The 27,081-nt window shown below is 42.9% G+C and overlaps 1 long non-coding RNA gene across 2 annotated transcripts; it reads left to right on the top strand.

Moving 5' to 3' along the window:
- The first annotated feature begins 576 nt into the window (after window positions 1-576).
- On the top strand, window positions 577-26,306 carry LOC129683396 (uncharacterized). 2 transcript variants are annotated; one of them, XR_008721142.1, is made up of 5 exons: window positions 577-782; window positions 1,204-1,265; window positions 24,515-24,581; window positions 25,115-25,321; window positions 26,057-26,306. It is a non-coding gene; the product is annotated as an uncharacterized LOC129683396 (long non-coding RNA). The 2 variants fall into 2 exon arrangements; XR_008721141.1 differs by having other exon boundaries at window positions 26,052-26,070.
- The last annotated feature ends 775 nt before the right edge of the window (window positions 26,307-27,081 follow it).

Below are 27,081 nucleotides of genomic sequence, written 5' to 3'. Positions count from 1 at the left end.
GAACCATCTAGATTCAATAGAGAACATTCAATAACAAGGCACAACAGAACCCATCTATTACATTCGTGTCACAGTGTCATGAAACAGAATTAAGAAGACCAGGGAGCATTGCTCCAGACATTAACAGTCACGGTGTAATAGCATTTCTGTTGGTTTTTATATTCTTTTGTGGTTCTGGACCTTTCCAAGAATAAGCCCACTTGTGAGAAGCTCAAATGCAATAATTTAAAATCGGATTGGGTTGGAAAAGAAGTCAAAACAAGCAGCTCCAGAAGTTTCCCTTTTGTTCCACATGAGGAAATTAGGAACAACTTAGAGACAGAAGTCAGCACTGTGCAGCCATGCTAAAGGAAAGAGGCAGAGCTAGCCCAGTGTGTGTGTGTGTGTGTGTGTGTGTGTGTGTGTGTAGTCCCATGGCAGAGTGTGGGGATGGGAGGTGGCGGAGATGGCGCTGGTGAGAGAAAGGGCTGGGCCTGGCATTTCAGCTGTCCTGGACAGCCAGGAGCCACACTCCATGCTTCTATTCTTCTGCCAGTGATGGGGAATGTGCTTCTAGACATGTGAGTAGAAGCTGAGAGGACTCCAGTGAACCACAGCGGGGGTTTCAGCAGCTAACAAATTGTTTCTCTCTGGTGGAGAGAGGAAACAGAGGTGCTGGCATGGTGAGAGAGGAAACAGGTGCTGGCGTGGTGGAGAGAAAACAGAGGTGACTGTATGGCGGAGAGAGGGGAAGCAGAGGTGACTGCATGACCGGCTGTCTGGAACAGGAAAGATTTGCAAAGGTGAGCCCATTTTTTCCCAGCTGCAGACCTTCCAAACTGAGGATGGGGAAGAACCTTTTTTACCAGTTGGGAAAGATTTAGCAGCAAGAAGTTGTAGCTTTCCTTGGCTACAATTTTTACTTATCCCTCCCAGGAACAAGAACACAGGAGGTTTGTTCTAGCAGTTCAGCCGTGCTGACAAAGACGTCTCCCCTGTTCCTTCCTTGTGGAATTTGCTGTTTGTCGGCCTTTGTAGCTTCAGATATCCCAGCCCCTGTCTCCCAGGAGCTGCCACACATAATCTCCTTTACCTCTTGAAATGCTGGCTGGGTCATGTCCTGACCACTCTCCTTCGCTCTGGGAGGTGGGGAAATTGAAACTGTGGTGAAGGGGAAGAAGAAACAGTCAAAACTGCCTTGTAACAGCCACCATCTATCGGCAGGACACAGTGCTGCTCTAGGACACCTGAGCTGTGCTCACACAGAAGTGGCGGAGTGACTTCAGGTAGGCAATGCCCAGGCAGTGAGAGCACTCAGATAAAAATCAAAGAATTTTTGCCTGGGGGCTATAAATAATGTATGAATCAAAAATTTACTTTAATATAAATATCTTACTACCTTCAGTATGATAAAGTAACAATTTAAAAACGTGAATTTAGTAGGAAACTGTGCCAGTAATAGACAGATGTAAGTAGAAGTCATTCAGAAATCTTGGAAATGGAAAATTTAGCCTTCAAAGCAAAAAAGTAAACCTTATATGGAACACTGAACTGAAAGCAGTTGAAGGGATTGGGATGGAAGGCCAAAGCTTTCCTCATCCCCCGAGTGCCCACTGAGAAGGAAAAGGGTGAAACATGAAGGGAAATTTAGGAGGGATGTGCTAATCTGATTTGTTGTCATTGTGTCAAAATACTTGACATAAACAATTAGAAAGAACAGAGTTGACTCATGGTTCAGGAGAAGCCATAGTCTTTAGCTTCACTGATTCACGTTAGCTTCTGTGACACGGCAGAGTCTCATAATGCTGGGAACAATGGCAGAGGGTACTTGTGTCAGGGTGAACAGGAAGAACAGAGGTATGATGAGGAAGACCAGGCATAACCTTCAAAGATGGGTACCCAGGGATCTACTTCCTCCAGCTGGGACCTACCTCTTAGTTTCAAGTATTTCTCTAAATAGTGCTGTCAGCTGGGGACTAAGATTTCAACACTTGAAGCTATCAGTGACATTTCATATTCAAACCACAGCAGGAGAGAGACATGGTAAGTCAAAGAGTTACAAGTCAATATGATTAATAATTCTGAAAGCAAGAAGGAGGTGCCGACACAGGCAATGTTTGAAGGAAATGCTGTCTGAGCTCTCTGGTTCCAGGGCAGCTGCCATGTTGTGAGTGAGTTGCCTCAGGGTTTCTGTAACAAGAATAGGAGCCACTCAGCCTTCTGTGGCAATGCCCTGCTGTCTCTGCCATGAATATGACCAAAATTGAATACTGCTTTTTAATTTGTTTATCTCAGGCATTATTATACCAATAGTGAGAATACCTAATATTCACTTCATACATGAACCAGCCATACCATAGGCATTTATCCTAAAGAGCAATTCATGTTCACATGAACGCTTGACAAAAAAATTTCATAGTACCTTTAGTCACAGAAGCCAGAATATCCATCAACTGGCAAACAGGTAAGATATACATGGGGTATTGCTCAGCAATAAAAAGGAGCAAGATTTTTTTTTCCTAGACAAGGTTTCTCTGTGTAGCCCTGGCTGTCCTAGAACTCAGAGATTCACCTACCTGTGCCTCCTAAATGCTGGGATTGAAATTTAACACTTCAGTACAACTAAATAACAACAACTACTGCAACATGCTTTGAGAATGTCTCAGTTAATTCATGTTGCTGTCACAGAATCCCAGAGGTTGGGTAATAAAAAGAAAAAAAAATTAGAGTCTCACACTTCTAGAAGTAGAGAAATCCAAGATGGGCCAGTTACGTCAGTGGAGGCGCAGCTTCGTATGACAGGAGGCACTAAACGGTGGGATGGGGAGGAATGAGATCAGGAGAAAGAGGACAACCAAGTGAAGGCCTGAGAGACAGAAAGTACACGGAGGGGGGAAAACTATTGTGTGACAAAGTCACCCTCGCCATAGGGCATTGACATTGATCTATTAATATGAGCAGAGGCCTCTCTCCCTGAGCACGCTTGTAAGGCCCCCTGCTACTGATGCTGTTGTGTTGTAGAGTACAGCCAGCATGGACACTTCAGGGGACACATTGATACCATAGCAGAATGTACCATATGGTCTCTATATAATATAATCGAATATTGGCTCTGATTTTAAAAGCATATATTTTAAATCTTATGCTAAATGCAAAAAAAGTTAAAAATATTGGCATAAAGATCTCCCATAGATCTAGAAAATCCATACTTTCATAAATAAGACTTGTTTGAATTGAGAATTTTTTATTTTTATTAATTACAGCTTATTCACTTTGTATCCCTCTGTAGCTCCCTCCTCCTCCCCTCCCAATTCCACCCTCTCTCCCTCTTCTCCACCCATGCCCCTCCCCAAATCCACTAATAGGGGAGGTCTTCTTCTCATCCTAGTCTATCAGGTCTCATCAGAAGTGGCTGCATTGTCTTTCTTTGTGGCCTGGTAAGGCTGTATCTCCCTCAGGGGAAGGTGATCAGAGAGCTGGCCAATCAGTTCATATCAGAGACAGTCCCTGTTCCCATTACTATGGAACCCACGTGGACATTGAACTGCCATGGGCTACGTCTATGCAGGGTTTCTAAAATCTGTACACCTAAAGAAAAATCAAGAAGGACTCTGGCTAAGATGCTTAATTCCCAATCAGAAAGGCAAAGAAGATTGATATTAGAAGAGGGAGAAAACAGGGAACAGGACAGGAGCCTACCACAGAGGGCCTCTGAAGGGCTTTTACCATGCGGGGTATCAAAGCAGATGCTGAGACTCATAGCCAAACTTTGGGCAGAGTGCAGGGAATCTTATGAAAGAAGGGAGAGATAGAAAGACCTGGAGGGGACAGGAGCTCCACAAAGGGAGCAACAGAACCAAAAACTGAGCACAGGGTCTTTTCTGAGACTGATACTCAAACCAAGGACCATTCATGGAGATTTTTTTTTGTGAGTCACGGCATTGTATATTTTAAAAAGTTATTCCTTTAAGTTTTTTTTTTCAAAATATTCTGGACAACACTCTGTACATTTATAATATTTAAGAGGTATGAAAGATAACTAGAATACTAAAAAGCAAAATGATAATGTTCTTGAGACTGGAAATTATATGACAACAGTTTTCTAATTGCAAAGGCTTTTCTTTGTCATGTATTCTTCAAATACAAATTTATTGAACACCGGTGTCATTTTCAAATATATATGACTTAGCGTCTTAGGTTAAAAATCTATGTTTTTGAGAAACTATCATTTGCTAGACCACATACCCAACAGGCTTAGGGCATAGGAAACTGAACGACTACAGAAACGTTCTGTTTCTCTAAGAACTCTGCTCTCCTCTGACAGATGTCTATAGCGTGGACGCAGAGGTGGGATGAATCGTGCTTCCCCCCTTGGTGTCTTTACTTGGCACATACTAAGCACGTGGACTAGCTAGGATGACCCCCCTCTTCTTGAGCCATTCTCCTAAGCCTCAATTCTTAAAGCATCCTTTTGTTTTAAGAAAATGGGGGAGAAGAAAGCCAAACAGCTTCTATCATTCCTGTGCACACACTGTCTCATTCCTGAACGTTTATGAGTAAATGTCCCCTTCCTCATGGATAAGCAATGGTTTTCCTTACAGCAATTTGCAATAAGACACTACCATAAATCATGAGCGACCAGCCCGTGCCCTGGGGAAGACAAAACAGCACAAACCACATACCCTTCCCTCATGCAAGAAGTTCTGTCCTGTCATTCTAAACACAGATTGTTAGAACCGTGAGGCAACCAAGAGGTAAAAAAAAAGTTGTTATCATCACCAGTCTGCCATTTTCTCTGTAACTTGGCAATAAACACACCTAAGTTCTTTCATTATGGATGTGATAGATTGTAACAGCAACTCTGAAGGTCCATTATATAAATCACTTAAATAGAGATTCAGACAATTTGAAAATTTCCCATTAATTACCATGGAGTCAGGAACAATGACGCCAGTGAGGGTCTGCCTATCCTGTGTTTGTTGAAGAAGGACACTTAAAAATGCAGAATCTGGCCCAACAGAGCAGCGTGGCTCATTAGTTATCTACAAGCTTTTCATTTTTAACTGCAGTGGGATGAGAACTGAGCTGACAGATGATAATTGAGCTTACAACAAGGCAGCCCGGTCTGTGGTGACAATGCCCGGGTCGCACCGAGGTTTCGAACTGTCTGCCCAGATTCTAAGACATTCCTAAAGTCTGTTGCACCCGGGGCACTTGAGGATTGTCAAGGAGGAAGATGTGTGGGTCCCTGCCTGGAAGGTATGGGGAGACAACCCTCCGCCACCAGTTTATGAAATATCTTGAAACAGCATCCAGGAACAATAGAGAGCAGAGCTTCATCCATGGCAGGCGACTGGTGAGAGAGCTTCCTGCAGTGCAGCTGGCTTCTTTTCTGAGAGTCAGTCGGTCCCTAGCATGGCAGGCACCAGCAATTCAAGGCTGTTTCTCATAACCAGATGCGAGACAGATTGCTTCCGGAGTGGCTGTCCACCATCCTCACAGCTCTGGCTTATTCTCTTCAGTTACTACAGAGTGTCTCTCTTCCTCAACAGCTCCTGGGTACTGTCAGGATAGAGGCTGCTTGCTACTTCCAGAAACCCACACGTTGCGTTTGGCTCAGCAACCTGCATGCACTCAGCGTCCCTGACGTCTGTGTTAGCAAATGCACACCCATGTGCAGGATAAGTCGGGGCAGGATACTGAAAATCCCCACGACTCTTAGAGTGGTCTTACGATTTCCTTCCTTCACACCAGCAGGCTAGAATGGTGGTGTTTATCCAGGCATGGAGGCTGGGATCCCTTGTCCATCACTCCACCTTGCCCTGCCTGCTTAGCTGTTTCCCATTGTCCACATCCCTCCAAGGACTCCTGGTCATTTTGAGCACATTTTGACTGTGGTCTCTCAGTTCTCTGGGCCCCTTGCTTCATGATTTCTGGATAGCCTTGGAGTGAGCCCGTACATAGGCAGTATGCTGGACATTTGGTAGGATGTTCTGATAAGGAAATTTACTTCCTTCAGCTCAAGGAAGTTGCTTGAATGGTTTGATCAGGAACCCACCCACATGCTGCCCCCTGAAATTCTAATTATATGTTTCAAGTTGACTAGGCTAAGTGAGATCCAGATAGCTGGTAAGACATCGTTTGCATTACTTGTCAGTGAGGGGTCTCCAGAGAATTTGGTATTTGGGTTTATACAAAGAGCCGGTGGATCATTACATCTGTCTAGGGCTGGAGGAGAAAAAAGAGGTGGAGGAAAGCCAACTTCTTTCTTTCTTAAGGTGGGATACCCATCTTTGCCAACCCTGGACTGGAAGGCAGGTGACCAGCCTGTAGGTTCTCAGGACCTTGGGGTCAGCCTGAATCCCACCACTGGCCTTCCTGGGTCACCAGCCTGAGGATGGCATCTTGTGGCTTTATAGTCTCAAGAACTTGTTCTCTCACTAAACCTCCTTTCATATGTGTGTATGTGCGTATGCATATACATCAAAACATGTTTATAACCTTTGACTCAAGCTTTCAGGAAAGCAATGATTAATATAAATAGTAACCTTCTTTGCCATGTCTCATCTTAAAATTTTTTCTTTCAGCATTCCTTTCTCTCTCTCTGCTTTGTTTCCTTGGAGATTTCTTTGTTCTTATTTGCCAAGTTTTTACTAACTTTTCATTTCTACATTTGTCATTTTATTGACTGACTGATTTTTATTGTGGCAAAATACACGTAACATAAAATTCGTCCATTTTAATTTTTTTTTATGGTGTAAACTCTGTGACATCAACCCTGTTGTGCCATCATTACCACCCTGTTTTCAGAACCTTTCACATCCCAAACAGAAAAACTCTTCATGCAGGAAGCAATGATTCCATGCAGCTCCTGCTAGACTCATTCTGCTCTTTGTGTGAATTTGCTTACTTTAGATGCTTTAGAATGGGAACACTGTGCAATTTGTCCTTGTGAGCCTGGTGTATTTTGCATTGTATCCTGTTTTCAAGGTTTACATTGTACCATGTATTATGAATTAATTTTCTCTATCTATCTATCTATCTATCTATCTATCTATCTATCTATCTATCTAGTATGTGTATGCATAATAATGTATGTGCCATAGTGTGTATGTGGACATCAGAGGACAACTTGCAATAGTCTTCCATCACCTTGGTTCTGGAAACCTAACTCAGGTCACTAGATTTGGCAACAAGGGCCTTTACTTGCTGAGCCTTCTTACTCACCGTCATTCTTTTTAGGGCTGAATAATACTCCTTTAGATATACGCATACCACGTTTTGTGTATCCACTGATTTGTGGGTGGACCTTTGGGCCACTCCCATCTGTTGGCTCTTCTGGACAAAGATACTACGAACACCAGCACATGAGTATCTATTTGAATCCTTGTCTCCAGTGCTTCGGGGCAGACACCAAGAATTGAATTTGCGGTTTATGAGGTAAAACTGTGATCAAGTTTTAAGAATATATCGGACTGTTTTATACATAGCAGCGACATCTTTTTATATTCCCATCTTCCAAGCATGAGTGTTATCTTCTCTTCGTATCTTCACCAGAGCTTCTTACCTGCCATCTTCTCAGCAGTAGCTAGTCTAAAGTATGTGAAGCTGCAGGTTTGCTTGTGTCGCCCTACTGACTAAGCCTGTTCCATGAGCTTTGTGGCCATTTGTTTATCTTCTTTAGAGAAATTACTACTCTAGTCCTTTTCCCACTCTTGATTTGAGTTGCTTTTACTTTTCTTTGTTGGCTGACTCCACATTTTAACAGATTATATATCTGGAGCAATGAAATAGGATGGAAAACCTCTTCCACGGAGGGTTGCTGATCCCTTAGCAGATGCCCTGCTTACAAATCATCTCTCCCACTCTGTAGGACGCCATTTTTCTTTGATGATAGTGCCTGTTGGTGCACAAAAGTTTAAAATTTTTACAATCTTTTCTTTATTTGCTTGTTTTTTTATGTCATAGACAATAAATCATGACTGTATCCATATCCACATTGAAAAGATGTTCCCTGTTTTCTTTTAAGAGTTTATAAAGTTCTTATGTTCAGGTCTTTGATCTATTTGAATAGTCTTTGAATATTGTGGTAGATAAGGGTCCAGTTTTATTCTGCTGCATGTGGATATTTTTCCAGCTGTGTGTACTTCCCTCATGGGATAATTTTGGTGCCTTTGTTAAAAATCAGTAAACCTTATATTGAGGACTTACTTGAGGGCTTTGTCTTCTATTTTACTTTTCTCTATTTGTTCTGTGATAGTTTTTCTCTCTCATCTTTCCCCTCCTCACTCCTTCTACAAATATCCTTTATTTTACATTTTTGGTCCATATTTTTTAAAAAAGCCTACTTCAGAAGATCGTGTGTGGCCCAATATGGTCTGGGTTTTGCTTCTGTTGTTTGAGACAGTCTATTCTTCAGCCTTTCCATTGTCTTGATATACCTTTCCTACTTCTAGGTGTGTATACTTTGGAAATACTGTGCAGTAATTTATAGAAAGGCCAGGGAGGTGGTGGCAGAGGCCAAAATAAGCCACAGTCAGAATATATGAAGCCTAGCCACAGAAGATAGACCCACAGAGAGCAAATCACATCATCGCTCTGGGAACTCCTCAGGATTAGCACTTTACTTCTGAACACCAGTTATCTCTCATAGAGCCACACAGCAAAGTGTTAGCTGTGGGAAAGCATTGGTTTCATAGCCGGAGATTCCAGTTGGTTCGTTGGTCTGGGGAGGCTTGGGATAGATTGCCTTGCTGATGCTAACTTGCACTGAAGTTGGAAAAAACAAAACAAAACAAAACAAAACAAAAAAAAACAAACCACCTTCTGGGTTGTAATGTCCTTGTCCTGAAGGTGTGGAGGTAACAAAAGTCTCAGGGTAAATGCTTGAGGTTTGTCCAATCGGGGTCATCAAATCCTCCATTCCTGTAGAGTTCAGGGTGTGTCCTACTAAAACTACTACACTAGTGTATCCTACTACACTACTTTCCAGCCAATGACTGTCCCAGGGTCACAGGGAAAAAAAAGAGGCATTCATTCTGTCTCCTCAGTAAGGTTCCCAGCTCTCCTCTAGTCCAGCCCGCGAGCTCTGCACACCATAAGCAGAGTACACAAGCCTCTTTCTATGGCTTACTTTGTAGTTCTGATGTCGTTTTTTGTTTAGTTCCTTCTGGTTACTTTGGTGTTGACTTTGGGAGAAAAGGCTAGAAGTCCATGTTCACTTGCCATTTGGTGAAATTTCAGTCTAAAATAGTGTGAAAGTGGAGAAGCAGCAAGCATCTGTAGATACCATAAACAGCTCAAGAAGGGAGGCTCTGCTCTGCTTGCAGAACCTCAGATCCTCATATAACTAGATCACCCCGGAGTGAAGCTCCAGGCTGACTAGCCTGACCCAGGCAGCTAAGAGGACCGGGACAGAAAATTTCTGCGGCAGGGGTTGGAGACCAAAATAAATCAGAGGCAGCACTCATGGTGGGAAAATACCGGGAGAAGAAACTTCTGGAGATATATTATTCAAATGTTCAGAGATATTGCATCCAAAACTTAAAAATAAGTGTCTATTTCTTCTTTAAAGAGGGGAAGAGGTCATTCAGGTAAGAGAATTCTCTCAGAAGTGAAAATCATGGCAACAGACAGGAACTACAAAAGAAAGAAAATAGGGGGCTGGAGGGATGGCTCAGGGGTTCAGAGTGCTTGCTGCTTTTGCAGAGGATCTGAGTTTGGTTCCCAGCACCCACATCAGGGGATTCCACAGGAGAGGTCATTTTATTACACCTTGGAATTTTGATATTCGCTATGATTATGCAAGAGCTACTTTTGCTGAGTGTCCCATTATGTTCCTATATTTTTATTTCCTTGTTCTTTGTGGAATGGATTGAAGTTTCTTCTGTGACATTAATCATTTCTACTTTTATTCCCCTTGGTGTTTGCTTTTCACTTATTCATTCGTCCTTATTATACTAAAGCCAATCAGTTTCAATATTCTTATTCTAAGAAACTTTTAAAGAAATATTTAGAATTATTTTTTGTCAATATATCTTCTTACCTTTATCTATTTTTTCCCAAAAGTTGAGACAATAATGATATCTGATTCCTTGCTCTCTATACTTTTTAAGCTTTTCTTGGCTTTATTTTTATATTTGAGTTTTTTTTTTTTTTTTTAACTCCAAAGATGTTTTCAATGTGGACCATTCTGCAGCAGGCTTTGAGGCATCTCCCCAAGAATGTTTTTATTATACCTCTACATTTGAATGGCTACTCAGCTAAATATAACACAGGTTCAAGGCTTTCTTCTTTCTATGTTAAAAACACTCCATCATCTTCTTGGATTCAGTATTGCCACCAAGACAGATGCTGCCAGTCTAATTCTAGTTTCTCTATTGGTAACCTTCTCTTTACATGCAATCTTTTGAGAACAGAATAAATGCACAGTGAGCAGAACATTGTTTACCTTGGTGTCTACCTGTTTAGAGTTATTATCCTTAGAGTAATACATTGTCTTTACATTTCACACTCTTCTGTTGATTTCTTTCTCTTATCATAGGTGTCTGGTCTCAGTAGAGGCCTGATGGGCCTATTTAAATACCAAACTCTGAATGTTGGATAAAAGTCAGTGAATTTAGAGAAGAAATAAAATCTAATCAAAAGATGATAGACCTCTAACAATGAGATCCCAGCAGCTGACTGGAGGAGTCTGTAGGTGATTGTTTAGGCAGTGTTCTTTCTCATACCGTCATAGAACGCCCTCTGTAGAGGCCTGGCCTCATATAAAACCTGCCGGATGCTGAACCTTTCTCTATGGAATTCACATGCTTAGCATCATTGAATCACCCAAGCTCACACATATGCATTTTCTGAAATATTTCAGAAGTCCACATATTTTTGTTTGTTTTGTGCTTCAAATTTTATAAATTATTTGATTACCTAAAATATTTATTTTTAGTTTATGTATATGAGTTTTTATCTGCATGTATGAATGTGCATGTGGTGGTTTAAATAAGAATGTACCACACAGGCTCCAATAGTTGAATGCTTAGTTACCAGTGAGTGGCTCTATTTGAAAGGGTTAGAAGGGTTAGGGGGTGTGGCCTTGTTGGAAGAAGTTTGTCTCTGGGGATGAGCTTTGAGGTAGCAAAAGCCCATGCCAAGTTCAGACGCTCTCTCTCTGCCTATGGATCAGTATGCAAAGCTCTCAGCTACTGCTTCAGGATTATGTCTGCCTGCGTGCCACCATGCTTCCCACCGTGATAATGGACTAAACTCTGAAACTTTAATCCAGCCCCTATTATGTGCTTTCCTTTGTAAGAATGGCCTCAGTTATGGTGTCTCTTCACAGCAATAGAACAGTGAGTAAGAGCGTATCACCTGTGGACAGTGCCCTTAGAGGCCAGGTGAGGGTGTCAGGTCCCTCAGAACTGGAATTACAGTTGGTTGTAAACTGCCATGTGAGGATTAGTCTTCTACAAGGGGACAAGTGCTCTTAACTATGAAACTATCTCCCCAACCCCTATGTTTATTATTTGTGTGTGTATGTGTGTTTGCATATGCATTCAGGTGCCCTCAAGGTTTAGGGGAGTTAGGATTTCATGGACTGCAGTTACAGGTGATTATGATCCTCCTAAGATGGGTGCTGGGAATCAAGCACAGGTCCTCTACAAGAGCAATATGTGTACTCTAACTCATTTTGTCTTTTTAAGCCAGTGTTTTATGTATTCCAGTCTGGTGGACATCTCCCAGGGGACCCTGAGAAGATTCTGTTTCTCATCTCACTGTCACCTACCAGTTTTAGCATATGTCCATGCTTCCTCGGTTGAAATAATTGTAATTGAAGTATGCCAGATAGGTATATTTTCTCATTTAAGCTTTAGATCAGGAGGTGTGGTGTGAACATCTTGCACTATGGATGGGGAAACAGGCTCCATGGCTAACAGTCCCTGGAACCACAGTGGGAACGAGTCCTTAGGAACTTGTGTCAGATTCCTGTGCATGAAAGGTGATTGGCAAGACATACATTAACTATTCCTAGAAGAAAATAAGTTACAAACGTCAGTGGGCCTCGATTTGAGGAATGCTTTATTGAGTTTGATCCTTTTGCATCATGGGGAAAGAGGCCTTAGGATGACAAACTCCAGGGGCAGAACAATAGAAAGATGCCACAATCAAATTCACCAACCTGAAGAGGATATTTCTTCTAGAAAGGCAGGTAGCACATCAGCCAAGTTCTGCCTCTGAGGTTTTCCATGGCTGACTTCAGGGTCTCCAGGCAGGATTAGCTAGGGGGTAGCCATGCCGGAAAGCAGCCCTTCTGCTGATTTTTTTTTAGGGAAGCTTCTGGAAGGATTTCAGAGGGCCGAGTGAGATCAGATTTCCCTCTATGGCTGGCTGAGTCCCCATGGCCCCAGTGGATATGCATGGGGCCTCCAGCACTCCTTCCCAAGGGAATGCCTAACCTCTCCCACCCAGTCAAAGACACCCAGTTTGCAAACAAGCCACGTGGACTCTGTCTTGGCCCAACAATCCATGGCCCAGAAAGCTGTGCTTCGGTCAGCTGTGTGTAGTGTAGAGATACCACGAAACAAAATCACTTCCCTGTGGGAGAAGGGACAAGGGTTCTAAAGCTGTCATCTCTTGGTCCCACCACAGGACTGGCCCCAAAACCCTCCCATCTTTTCAAGGAAAAGATAATTTGACTTGAATTTTCTGCTGGATTTGTTTTTCTGACTTTGACCTTAAAAAAATAACTCATGGCCACGGACAGGGCTAATTAAAAGCAGGTGGACTGGGATTGTGCCTGGGGAGTTCTGTTGGGCTATGAGTTTTCAGTTCCTCACAGGACACTGGGAGCTGCAAGGAATGCAGGAATCCCTTCTTCACTGAGTCTGCGCAGTAAAATAAGCTCTTACCGTTCCCTTGCTTTTTTTTCATCAGGAAGTAGTATTTTATTCATTGTAGAAAGGTAGTAAATCGGGACAAATACGTCTGTGAAGTTTTCAGTGTAGGCAGAGTGGAGAGCACTGTCCAAATCCAGCAGCGGCGGTGTGTGGGACAGATTGCTCTGGCAGTAAGAGTGTGGCACGCTGCAGGCCTCCTGACTGCCTCTTTCTGACAGCGTGTGTTGCTAAGCCACAGTCTCCATTTTACACAGGTCCACGTTGACTGGATGGTTTGTAAACTTGTTAAAAATAAACACAGGGGAATACAGATTTCTAGCTTTTTTCGTGCAAGTCATTTTCTAAGAGGAAATGTTCCCAGCGGTAACGAGAAAGCTAAGGCCAAAGCCCTAAGCATCCTGCAAGCGAGGGGTGGGTCCCTCAAGGATGGCAATCTCTCTTCAATGTGCTCACAGCTTCCAGCAACATGGATCTTTGTGTTTTGTGCAGTAGAAGAAGCTTTTTCACAAGGTGCTTCCTGTTCTGACTCCTCCTCTGTGTTACTTTCTGTCTTGTGACATAATCAGTGCTTGCTGACTGAATATCAGAGTGATCATAATTCCTCCAGTAAATACTTCTGACTGGCCAACCCTCATGTCTTGCCCTTCTTGGAAATTCCATTTTTATTTTCTACTTAGAAACGGAGTAGAGTCATTTGTGTTGCCCAGAGTATGGGGAGGGGTTTTCCTCATGGTTCTGTTTTTGTTTGTTTGTTCGTTCTGTTTTGTTTTTTCCCTCCACAAGAAATGGCCGTGAAAGGACTAGATTCTGCCACTTCTCCCAGACCTGGCGGGTGAGGTTTGGGGATCATGGCTGCAAGCTCTTGAGGGGTTTGTGTTTTGTGTGGATTGGCTCTTTTCCAGCAATTCCAAAATGATGACAATTAGAGGTTGCAGCCATCATGCAGATCAAGTGGAATGATGATCTGGAGGTGTGGGACAAAGCTGGGCTGCGGGAAGAGAATGGAACAGGTGTGCCAGGAAAATAGATGAAAGGCTGTGTGACCTCCATGAGAAGTGTAGAATGTCTCTGCTCCCAAGGACACTGTGAATCCAGCTACAGTTTCTTGGATTCTGTGTGCTTTCTGCCAATTCTTGTCCCCTTCTTTGGTGCCTACTTTAGTGAAGGGTGCCCTTGAGGGCACTCATCCCATAGTGTGTGGCCTTGACCTAAAGTGTAGACAAATTCTCACGCTAACCCATTAGAAAACCAACAACATACCCTATAGGAACACACGGGCGCTGGCTTGATTTGGAGGAGTGCCTGCATCAGCTCTCAAGTACCCTTTTCCCTTTGCCGAGCCTCTTCAGTGCCCTTCATTCCTCGTCTCTGATTAGGCGTTTTGGTCTTGAACAGAACGTGATGCGCTAATAGAAGCCCCACAGCTGCTGTCGAGAGTCAGCGGAGAGCTTTCACATCCTTCTGCGCTGTGTCCCGGTCATGCTGCCCACGTCTCCGAATGCTTGAAGAAGTGGTTTCTGCACATTCGAAACTGTGTGCATTTCCTAATTGGAGAAGTCATGATGTGTCAATACACATCTCCCCATCTCTGTAACGGGTTGCTGTTTTGCATTCTTCTATAGCAATCTTTGACGTCTTTTCTAATTTTTTAAGAATCTACTTAATTCTCCAAATGCTCATAGTTGTGAGCTAGAATCTTGCATAACATTTTTGAATTAGTCCATTTGTCCTTGTAGTTCCAACAATTTTTATATATCTTGAGGCTACTTTATTAAATAAATGTACGTTTTACATGATAATGCCTTCCAGATGGGCTTTTCTTTTGTCACCGAGCACTCAACATCTCCCTTGCTTCAGCATTTTTTTTTAAGTTTGCTTTGTCTCCTAACATGTACCAAGGGCTACCTTTATTTGGTTTTCATTTGGGGGTTTATATCTTCTTGATTCTTTTATTTGGAGTATCTGTGTGACTGTACATTTTAAATAAATTTATTACAAAAGCAGTACAACCTGTTTTTGATTTTAAAAAAGCAGTTTGGGGAATTGCTTTTTAAATTGGGCATGGCAGTATATGACTGCAACCCCAGAACTAGGAGATGCAGATCCCAGGAGCTTGCTTACGGCCCTCACTGAAACAGTGCACGTCTGGGTGAGTGAGAGACCCTGTCTCAAAAAACAAGGTGGAGAGTGAGAGAAGCCTCCACTGTCCCCCTCCGGCCGTTGGCGTGCACATACGGGTGTTCACACTGGTACGTGTACAGGCGTGTGCACCTGTGATGTCTGCCGTACACATCAAAAGAGCGAATTTGAATCTGTTTTTAACCTGGCATAGATATATTTCCTGTGAAATATACTTTTTCTGCTTCTTTGCACGCCTGTCTTCACTTCAGCCTTAACATTTTCTATTTTGTTGGTTATCTTAGTTCAACTCCTTTCCTCTGCCTCAGTGTCATTGGCGATTGTGTACCACATTCTGATATTGCTTTGATTATTGCCAACGTGTGTGTGTGTGCACTATTTCATTTTAGTATCAAGCATTAATCTTGCAGATTTTCTGTGTAATGATGATCTCTGACTCATAGCTTGGGATGTTTTAGGTGCAATCATTTCTCTGATGTTCTAGGACATTTATGTTCCATTTTGTTCCTTTTTTCATTTGTGTGTGTGTGTATGTGTGTGTTGTTTATATGTTTGTGTTTTCATGTTTGCAAGGGGAAGGCCATGGATGCAAACTGTAAAAGCAATCTATTCTACCTACATCTTAGTCAATACTTTAAAAAAGATACCTTGACTCTCCTCTGGGTCAGTGGATGGATTGAAGCTCCTCCTCACACTTGAGAACGTAGCCATTGAGAGTTAAGGGCCTTAGCCAGGGTCTCAGCTCTAACTCAAATTCTTACTGGTGTCTAAGGTCTCCTTGTCTGTCCCTGTGAGAAATTAAAAACAGGCCTGTTGGTGTTGTTGAAATAACAATTGCCTTAGCATAGACATCTTTAACTTTTTGATTTCTAGCTTTTGAGGAATCCCCCTATGACAACTTCAACTACACATCCCTAACTATGTGTTTTTCTTTGTACTTTAATATTAGTAATACTTCTGATTTACACGTCATGACTGCAGCTTTATGGGATACAGTGTATTCTAATATGTATTCACATGTTATCCACATATATGTAGATATACACATATACTTGCATAGTGTACACATACATACACATGTCTATATGTAGGTGTATATATACATATGTATACACACACATATATGTTCATACAGAGTGTGACAGTATGGTGGTATTAAGTGAAGCTCCTGCCTATCGCCTTATCATTTTTTGTGCTCAGATGGTTCATGTTTTCTTTTGTTATTTTAAAAGTTACACCATGTTGTTATTAACTGTAGTCGCCTTACTTTGTAGTGGGTCTCATGACCTTGTTTCCTTGAATCAAGAAGTCCCCATTTTCTTCTTCCTCACCTTCCAGCCCGTGGCTGCCATCATTCTAACTGTCTGCTTCTGTGAGTTCAGCTTCTGTAGATTTCGTACAGTGAGATGGCATCCGGCTTGTCTTCCCATCATTATAGTCCTTCCCCAGGATGATTTCCATCAAATTCATAATTTGCCCTTTGGCCGTGCTAATTTGCATACTTAACCAGCAACTGCCTTTGCCTTGTATGCTCACTATAGCTGTATCTTTTCTTCTCCCATAGAAGCCATTTAAAAAGGTCTGAACTATTATCTTACTATGGATTTAATTTGAATTTCCCTTGTGATTACAGTTACAAAGCACTTCCTCATGTCTCTGTTGGTCATTTCTATCTCTTCTTTTGAGAAATACCTATTCATCTTCTTTAACATTTAACAGTGTTTAATTAGGGTTATTCACTTCATTCTTTATGTGTGAGTGTTTTGCCTGCATGTGTGTATGTGTGCCACATGCATACTTACTGCCAACAGAGGTCAGAAGAGGGTGGCAGCTGCTCTGGAGCTGGAGATCCAGAGGGCTGTGAGCCACCATGTGGGTGCTGGCAATCAAACCTGGGTTCCCTGCAGGAGCCATGTTTGTTTTAACCCCTGACCCATTTCTCTAGCTTTCTTTACCCATCTTTTAAATCAGGATATTTGTTTTCTTGTTGTTGACTGTTTGCATCCCTCTTATACACTGACTATCTAACCCTTGCCGCATATGTGGTTTCAAACATTTTCTTCCGTTCTGCAGCAGTCTCTTTGTTTCATGTTTCTCTTTACTGCATAGATGCTAGCCTATCTGTCTAGTGTTGATCTTGTTTCTCTTGCTTTTGTGGTTATAGTTCTGTTGCCCAGACCAATAACATGGATACATTACTTTGTGTTTTCTTCTGGTAGTTTTAGAGTTTCCGATTTTACATTTACAATTTCACGCTGCTTTGGGCTAATTTGTGAAGATTTTGTGAGACAAGGGTTAATTCCATTCACGTGCATATGCATATCCGTTTTCCCCACAACATTTCATGAAAGAAACTGGACTTTTCTGTTATCTGTTCTCGTTGACTTTGCCCAAGATCAATTGACTGTAAAACAAGGAGTTTCTTTCTGTGCTCTCTACTCTGTTTTACTAGCTAACTGGTTTGTTCTATGTGTATACCATGATATTTTGCTCTAATATCTCTGTAAGATGTTTTGAAAGCAGGAAGTATAGTTCTTCAGTTTTGTTCTTTTTGCTTGTTTGCTTTGACTGCTTGGGGTCTTCTATGGTCATATATGCATTTAAGTATTCTTTTTGTTTCTCTGTATCATGACATTTGCATTTTGAGAGGGCTTGCTTTCGGTCTGTAGATTGCTTTGGGTAGTATAAACATTTTTATGATGTTAGTTCTTCTAGTTCATGAACATGGGCTGTCTTTTCACTCATTTTCATTTTCTCCAAATTTTTTGTTGTACTGTTTTTAATCTATAGAACTTATACCTCCTACGTTTTTGTTGCTGTCATAAATGGCACTGTTTTTAAAATTCTAACTTGCAAATTTACTGAGTTCACTTAGTAATATTAGCCCATAGTTATGTGTATGTAATCTTTAGCGTGAGAAAGGAAGATTATGTTATCATCAAATAGAGACAGTGCTATTTCTTAAGTTCCTTTCTGTTCTCCTTTCCATTCACTTTTTCTTTTTCCACTTTCCTTTTTCCCTTTTCCTTTCCTGTGAGAGATTTTGTCTTGATTGTTGATTGATGAAGGAGGACCCAGCCCATCACAGGTGGTGCCATCCTTAGGCAGGTGGGCCTGGGCTATAGAAGATAACTGAACGTGAGCCAATGAGAAAACTGGAAAGCGGTCTTCCTCTATGGTTTCTGCTTCAGCTCTGCCCTTACTGATGGATCACATGACTCAGAAGTATAAGCTAAAATAGACCTATGTTGTTATGATCATGCTGTTTATTGCATCAACAGAAAGCCAACCAGGCCATACCTCTTCTGGTAACTTTTGAGCATGTCTACAAAAATCACGGAGGATTTTTGAGGTAGAGCAATCAGTCTGAATACTATTTAACCTTGTGTGAATCAAGCCTATTAGGCAAAAATTGGTATTCTGTGTATAAAGCACAGCATGAAAAATGTACTTATTCTGAACATATGCTTTTGTCAAGACAAGCCTTAGCATTTCACTCAATTTCCCAAACAGAAACTATTCCATATACTCATCTCACAATAATCTTATTTATTTAAAGTATACTATTATCTATATATGAAATTGAAAAGAATCACCTCAGATACAACTATTTTTATAACCTATAAGTTTTACTTATGTTTTTTAAACATGAACTTTTCTTTTTACATTTTTACTTTTGAGACCGAGTCTTCCTAGGCAGTTGAGGCTGGTCTCAAACTTGTTAGTTAGCTCAGGGTAATCTCGCATTCATAATCCTCCCACCTCAAAGTAACACATCCACGTTAAACATGATTCTTGAAACTAAGATACCTGTAACAGTTTGACTAGAAAATGCCCCCTCAGCTAGTGGATCTAACCTAACGTTGAAAGGTATTGGGAACAAGAGGGCCTTGAAGTCTTTAATGGCTTAACCAGCTAATAGAGTCAGAATTTAAGGGCATTACCGAGAGATAATGAGCATGAGGAGGGAGGCGTGGTTGGAGGAATTAGGTCAGCGGGTCTGTAACTTTGCGCGTAGAGTCCTCTCCTTTCCCCTGTACTTCCTGGCCCCTGTGGTGTGTGCTGCTGTGCTCTGTGCTCCTCACGGTAACTGCTCTGCCTTGTCTCAGGCCTGACACAGCGCACCCAGATCACCACAGACTTGAGCTGTCTCAAAGTGCTTTACCCCCTTAGGTTGTCCATGACAGGCACTTGGTCACAGTGATAAGAGGTTGACTAGTAACATACCTAAATAATAGTAAGAAAATAGCTCAGGTACTTCTCAGTATCTGTGTTTAAAATTAAAAAATATTAAAAAATTTAGTCGCAACGTTTCTGACAACATCATTCAGGAAAATAGGAAGATGAGTAGAAACATCAGTACACATGTAACATCGTGTACTGTGTTAATGAAGTCTGAGTTGTAAAGGCTTTTATTTATTTGTTCGTTTGTTTTCAATTTATTCACTTTGTATCCCTGCTGTAGCTCCCTCCCTTGTCTCCTCCCAGTCCCACCCCCCCTCCTCCCCACTTCCCTTCTCTAATCCCCTGATCAGGGAGGTCCTCCCCTTCTCTCTGACCCTAGCCTATCAGGTCTCATCAGGACTGGCTGCATCATCGTCCTCTGTGGCCTGGCAGGGCTGCACTACCCCCCCATTGTAGAGGTTTGTAATTGCAAGGATCTCATTATTACCCACTACTTAGTTGACCGCCTGATTGTTTTAGCTGTCAGGAAGTATGATGGAGACCTGTTACATTTATTTTGAAAGTATGCATATATAAACCAATCCATCTGCCATGTGTTGTCTATGATTATATGTCTGCCATTTATTAGTCTATCTAAATAAAGTCATATCTATCTGTCATCTATCTATCTATCTATCTATCTATCTATCTATCTATCTATCTATCTGTCTATGTATCTATCATCTATGTATGTATGTGCTATCGATCATCTATCCACATACATTTAATTACCTGTCTGTCATCTGGCTATATACCTACCTATTGTTACATTTTATCGTTCTCTGCAACCTATAGCCTATTCACTGTCACATGCAGCATGTAAACAGAATTCTTCCTTTCTCCGGATTTCTGTAACCGTGCAAAATGCTGAAATAAATAGTAACTGTCACATGCAGTGACATTTTCAAGAGAGGTGCTAGATCACATAGCAGGGACTTGCAAAGAATTTTGAGAAAATACAGACTTTGTTGGTGTTACCATGTTGCCCTGTTCTACAGCTGCAAGTGGGGTGGGACCTCGGAAGGCAGAGCTGCGGGCAGCCTTCATTTGTGGGAGAGAGAGAGGGGCCTACCGCAGGTTTGGATGCCCTGCTTTGGGGGCCTGTGGAGACAGCCCATGAGGCTTCTCCACATCTGTTGTTGGGGGTAGTTTACTAAGGGCCTTCTAGACTTGTTGGGGAAAGAACATAGGGAGTGAAGAAAAGCAAAGAGAAAAAAAAAATGAACCTTTGGGATGACCTGAGACCTACAAGCATGGTTGGGACCTTCAAGGATAAACTTTTAGCTTGTCTTGACTCTCATTGGTTCTAGCTCCTCACTGTGGGTGGCCCACAGGAACAGTGGTGTCCATTCCCACACAGCTGCTCCATATGAGAGGGCCATGGAGTGGCTCTCAGCCCAGGGTCAAAGGCACTGAGGAGATCTGACAGGAACCTGAGAGGCTGGGCACGTGGGCAGGACAACAGATCAGTGAGCAGCCAGCATCAAAACTATGTCCACTTTTTACTTTTATTGCTAAATCATAGGCCAAAAGTGTCTAGTTAACCTGGGCCTTGAACTGTAGAGAAAAAGGAATGCTGGGAAATGTAGTTCAAAGTACAGCTGCTGAACACGAGGACATTCTTAAAGAGAGTAGCAGAGTGCTTCCTCCCTGTCTTCTCATTTGATATGAGATGAACTCATATTGCAATTAATTATGGGAAGTCACGTGCTTTGCATGTACTCGTGGGAGTTTGGGGATGTGGAAACTCAGCATGTGTGGTGAGAAGGCTGAGCAGGGGGATGTTGCTTCCACCTCTTGATGACAAGTGACCAGATGGGGCTGCTGGGGACAGCATTGTCAGGGTTGGAAGGAAGGATTACATGAAGATAGATATTGCAGATGAGGGCTGGCACAGTAGTGACATTCAGTAAACCTGTACTGAGTAAATGAACATGTTCCATTTAATTTTTTTCCCCAGCATCCAATTTTACTCGGAATGACAATATACTCAGTACTTCTTTTTCTTCTTTTTTTTGAGACAGGAACTCAAACATGTCACCCACTACATAACCAAGAACACCCTTCAACTTCATCCTCCTGCCTCCACCTCCCAGTGCTGGGTCTTTGGGTGTGTGTTACCATTTGGTTTGTGCAGGATTAGGGATGGAACTCAGGTTGTACATTCAAGGAGAGTACTCTGTCAGCTGGACTATACTCCCAGTTCATTGTGACTGGGTTTTGACTGACACGTATAAGCAGAAGTGTATATAAGACCTAGAGGAAGACTGCTTATGGATAGCCGGCTCAGCAGGGAGCCTGCCATTTTAGATGTTCTAAGTGGATGAGACGGTTGGTGGTCCAGCAGTTATCTTGGATTAGGAGGTGATGCTGAAGATGAAGTCTATAAGGTATATAGAAAATCAGAAAGTCTTCATTGGTTCTTCTTGTAGTCGTGAGTTAAATAATATAGTGTCACTCAGGCCCCTCTCCCCATAATGTTTAATCAACAATAATATGTTTAGGTGCCAAAAGTTGGTGCAGCTGTTATTGAAAGGCAGGAGCAGTTAGAAAGCATGACAGTGGCCTTAGGTAGGAGAAGAACAAGTTAAATGAAGGATAATGACGTCACAGAATAGACTCTTTGTGCTGCTCCAGAACGCTAGAAAGCTAAGAAAGCACTGGAAAACATAGGCTATAAACTACCCCATCTGGTCCAGGGTTTGGCCTGTTGCTTTTCCAAACCATTAACAACAACCTGTTCGGACAGGGACAGGGTGTTCTTGGTCCCCCTAGCAAGGACATGTAGTAAGTACCGAGAGATGACATCACTGATTGTGCTTCCATTCACAAAAATGCGCCTGCCCTGACCTCAAGCCAAGCCAGGCCCAGTGTGGCTCAGTCTTTAAAGGGCCAAAGACTGTTGAGGTTGACTTCCATCTGTGTACCTTCTGTCTGTGTCTGTCTGTCCGGACCTGCTCTTACTAACTTTTTGTTTTGTTTGTCTGTTTGTTTGTTTCTCCTTGTTATGTAGTTGTGGCAATTCTCTCTTTCTGTGTGTGTTGTACATAGAGATGGAGGGACAGAGAGACAGAAAGACTGAGTGACAGAGACACAAAGCAAAAGACATAAATATAGAGAGATAGAAACATGACATTGAGACACAAAGAGAGGGAGGGAGGGAAGAAGACATATAGAAAAGAGACACTGAGGCACAGAGACACAGAGGTGGAAGAGGAAGAGAAAAGAATGAGGGAGGGAAGAGGGGAGGGAGAGAGAGAGAAAGAGAGAGAGTAGACTTGAATGCTAGTTAATTGAGAGGCTTTTTTTTCTTATTTTACTAATTTCTCTATGCCTTCATTTCCTTATCATTCTTTCTCTTCCAATGGGCTGGATCCTTCCATGTTGGATTCTCCTAAACGATATCTCTCTATCTATCTATCCATCCATCCATCCGTCCATCATGTGTCTGTATTTCCCTCATGTATTTCAGTGGCTCTGGTATGGAAATGTCTTCTTTGGTTGTTGGCAGTCGAAGCTCATGAAGAAGTGACATTGTTCTGAAGCAAGAAGGATTGTCTCTGCTCCCCACAAAAGCGAGCTTCTGTGTTGAAATTCTAGCACATGGTTTCTCACTGTCAGTTTTTACATTCATTTTCAAACCTTCTTTCTTGGCTTTTTGGGGGGCCTTTTGCTGGGCTTTTGTACCGTGGTCATCTCCAAGAGACTTGAAAACTTGTTCTACTACATGTGACCCTTGGGAAGTGGGGCTAGCTGAACTCACAGACCAATATTTCCATAATCGACAGCATCTTTCCAGAGCTGAGTACGGCTAGGAGGGGAGGATGGAAGAGTGTGCAGGCAGAGGTGTGCACGATTCCCGAGCCCGGAGCTGCCAGCCTGGCTGTAATAAAGCTGTCTGTTAGGAAGTTATCTTTCATATGCAATTGCTTCCCCTAAGCTCTTAAGCACATTAACTGCACCTGTAATTATACACACCTCAGAACTGCATAAGAGGTGACTTCTGAGGCAGACTAAATAAAACTACAGTCTCCCGTATGTCCTCTATCGGCTGCTATTCCTTAGCGTGAGAGAGAAGGGAGAAATGGAAGCAGAGAAGAGGTAATTGCCCATTAGAGAGCTGCTCGAAAGCGAGCGTTGTGTCTCCTTTACAACACTGATTTCACCATGTGAACTGCACTTGACAGGGCTCAGAGGGCCGAGGGGTTTTGCTGCTCACTGCTTTCACTGGCCTGACAGATGCTGGGATGCTGTGTGTCGTGAGCAACACAACCGGCTTCCTCAGGGGAGCAGCTTTGCGTCAGGGTGAGGTGCAGATAGGATTTGTGTAGAAAGATTCATCAGTTCTCACTGACCTATTTCTTGAATGTAACAGTTTCTTTTCCATCTCATTCTCCTCCTTTCCCTCTTTCTCCTTCTCCTCTTCTTACTCTTTCTCCTCCTCTTCTTCCTTTTTTTTTTCTTCCTCTTCATCCAGTGTTTCTTTATCAGGTCTTTTGTGTGGCTGGAAAGAAAAGGCAGGCTTCCTAAATCTGGGCTCTGTGGGCATAATCCCCTCTAGCTGGGATCTGTCCATCAGAAACAGGACAAGTCTGGCCCAGTGGCTACAGCCTGGCCTTAGAGCCTGACACACTTCTCACATTAGGGGAAGGTAGGTGTGGTCAGTGACCTGGCATTGTCATCTGTCAAAGCTGAGCTTTCAAAAGCCATTCCTTGTACGGTGTCAAAAGAAGCAGCCGGCTGGTAACCCTCAGAAGCTATGCTCATTGCCTATAGTCTACATTCTGAGTCCTCCAGCATCAATTCCGTGTTTGGTGACGATTCCTAGCATCCTATCATGTGTTTGCATATGTGGTTGTCCTTCGTGTTCAGAGACTGCATTCAGAGGTCACCTCTTTGTTACCTGGAGATAGTCTTTCTGGGGGAAAATTTTATAAATATGGAAGAGTTACCAGACAGTCTTTTGGAAGGGACCAGTGATTTGTCCACAGCGAATCTACAGACATGCTGATTGGCTGCAGAAGGAACCCCAAAGGCATGAAAAGTAGAGTTCTTTCCATCAAGGTTCTGTGATGTACTGGGAAGAAGAAACTTGCCATGGTATAGACAGACAGAAGCTCATGCAGGGTAAGGAGGTAGATGTAAAAAGAGAATCTTGTTGGCAGAAGGAGCCAGCCCATGCCAGGAAGTCCATCTCAAGGACTACAGTGCCAAGTCTTTCAGCCACAAAGTTCCTATGCACAGGCACCTCTATAGCCTATGCGTGCATTATTTTCTTACAGTGCCCTGGTGTCCCCAGATCAGCCGAGGAGAGTGCTGGCTTCATGCTGCTACCACTGCAACTTTAATGTAAGTGAACAACAAAAAACTACCCTCTGTGTGTGGAAAGATCAGGAAGGGGATGGGGCTGGTGAAGGGGCAGCGTGAAAGTGGAGGGTTAAGGTTGTCAAGAAGTGTCAAGGTTTCTGGAGGAGAAATAGGAAGATGGGATTGGGGGTGGGGAACATCTTATTTCTCGAGTATCAGTGTGAGGGCTCCCTGTGGGGGCTCTTTTAGAGTCATCAGTAAAAGTGTGGCTTCTGCAGGGATTTTCAGAGTCCAGTTTATGCTTCTCAGCGGTGCCTGTGGCAGAGTGCCAGGTAGTGTGGAAGGGAGAGGGTAAACGGCTCTCAGCCCCAGCTACTTTGGAGGGCAGAACAATCTGACTTCTCCCCATTGAGGCATGGTAATGGAGCCAAGAAGAAAGGGAAGGGAATAAATTCCTTAAAGTGTTGATGACGTGACAGATGGCCTGTTCCATTTGGCGATTTCGTGTGTTGTTAGGGCTGCGAGCAGGTTTGTAGTCTCTTCATTCATTCATCATTTATTCATTCATTCAACAGTAAAACAGACAGAATCCCTGACAGTCTTCTTGGAGGTCACATCCCGGCTGAGGACATTCTCCTGATGGCAAGGGATGTCAGTGCCTTTGTACTTTGGCAGAACAGGACACTCTTCAAATAGGGCTTGAACTTATGGCTGTTGTTGACAAGGTTTAGTTCATTGATGACAAGACAGACAGCATTTGGTACAGCCATTCCCAAATGCAGGTATGCAATGGGCACTACTCTGAGGTCTCTTGAGCATCCTAATGAGGCAGAGTCCTGCTTCCCAAGATCTGGCGTGGGGCTGGGGTGAGGCTGGGGTGAGTATGTTTTCAAATTAAATTTCCCAAATTATTTTTGTTGTTGTTGTTGTTCTGAGGCGTGAACTCAAGGCCCTTATATTCTGCCTCTGAGCTAGATTCCATATTTTTTTTTTTTTAAAGACTTAAATTTTGAGATGAGCGGGCTAAGTCTGCCAGGCTGGTCTCAAACTTGCATTCTTCCTGCCTCAGCCTCCTGAGTAGTTGGTATCAGTGGCTTGCACTACCTTACCTGGCTTAGGTTTTGAGTATACTCATTAGTCAGAAAGCTATATTTAGTAAAGTAGTTGCAATAGCACCTTTCAGCTCCAGCTCCTTTCCTCTAGTTGAGCTTGTGTAGTGGGGACTCCTCTTAGGGGCTTCCACACATAGGCTTACAGTAATACAAAATACCTAACCAGGCTTCGTGTACCCCCTTTCTTTTCCCTGCGCTCAATGTTCCAGCAGCCTCCCCTGTTCTGATGCTCTATGTACGATGCTGCTGGGTAGGAGGCAAACAATTCCAGCTGGTCACAGTGTATCCACAGTCGGGAATGAGGGGGAGGGGGAGAGGGAGAGGGAAAGAGAGGGAGGGAGAGGAAGGAAGGCATGGAGGTGGGGGGGGCTGGTTCTCAGCTCATGTTCTTTCTATTCAGTCCAGGACCCCCAGCCCATGGAATGGTATCATTCACACTTAGTGAACATCCTCGCACTCCAGGTAACACAATGTAGAAAATCCCTCAAAGACAGGACGCCCAGGAGTCTGCCTCTGTGGCCATTCTAAATCCTGTGAAGTTGACAACCAAGACTGAGCATCGTCAGGATGGCTAAGATCAAGCACACAAGTGACAGCACATGCTGGTGAGGATGTGGAAAAAGGGGAACACTTCTCCACTGCTGGTCGGAGTGCAAACTTGTACAACCACTCTGAAAATCAATCTGAAAATCTATCTCAGAAAATTTAGAATAGCTCTACCTCAAGATCCAGCTATACCATTCCTGGCCATATACCCAAAAGATGCTCCACCATACAACAAGGGCATTTGCTCTACTATGTTGAGAGAAGCTTTATTTGTAATAGCCAGAAACTGGAAACAACCTGGATGTCCCTCAACTGAAGAATAGATAAAGAAACTGTGGTACATTTACACAGTGGAATATTACTCAGCTATTAAAAACAAGGACATCACAGAATTTGCAGGCAAATGGATGGAACTAGAACATATCATCCTGAGTGAGGTAACCCAGACCTAAAAAGACACACATGGTATGTATTCACTTACAAGCCGATATTAGCAGTATAGAATAGGATAACCATACAGACCCAAAGAAGATAAGTAACAAGGAGGACACAAAGGAGGATACTTGGATCTCACCCAGAAGGGGAAATAGAATAGACAGCAGAAGTGGCTGAAGAGAGGCAACATGGTAAGAGAGGGAGCACAGAGAATAATGAGAGTCGATTTCAGACTTGAGGAGAGCAGTGATGGGTGTGGGAGGACAGAGGGCCTGTGGAGAAGAGAAACTTTGGGTGGGGGCATCTCTGTGACAGCTGGAGACCTACAACAGGGAGGCTCTTGGATGATATGAGGGTGACTCTAGCTAAGACTCCTAGTAGCAGGGGTCATAAAGACTGAAGAGGACACTCTCTAACCAGACAAGACTCGTAGTAGAGGGAGGGGAACA

The sequence above is a fragment of the Psammomys obesus genome, unplaced genomic scaffold, assembly GCF_907164565.1.
Source record: "Psammomys obesus unplaced genomic scaffold, mPsaObe1.curated_primary_1811, whole genome shotgun sequence".
NCBI classification, from domain to species: domain Eukaryota; kingdom Metazoa; phylum Chordata; class Mammalia; order Rodentia; family Muridae; genus Psammomys; species Psammomys obesus.
Note: the sequence above shows the minus strand (reverse complement) of the source record. Positions and strands in the feature narration are given on the sequence as shown.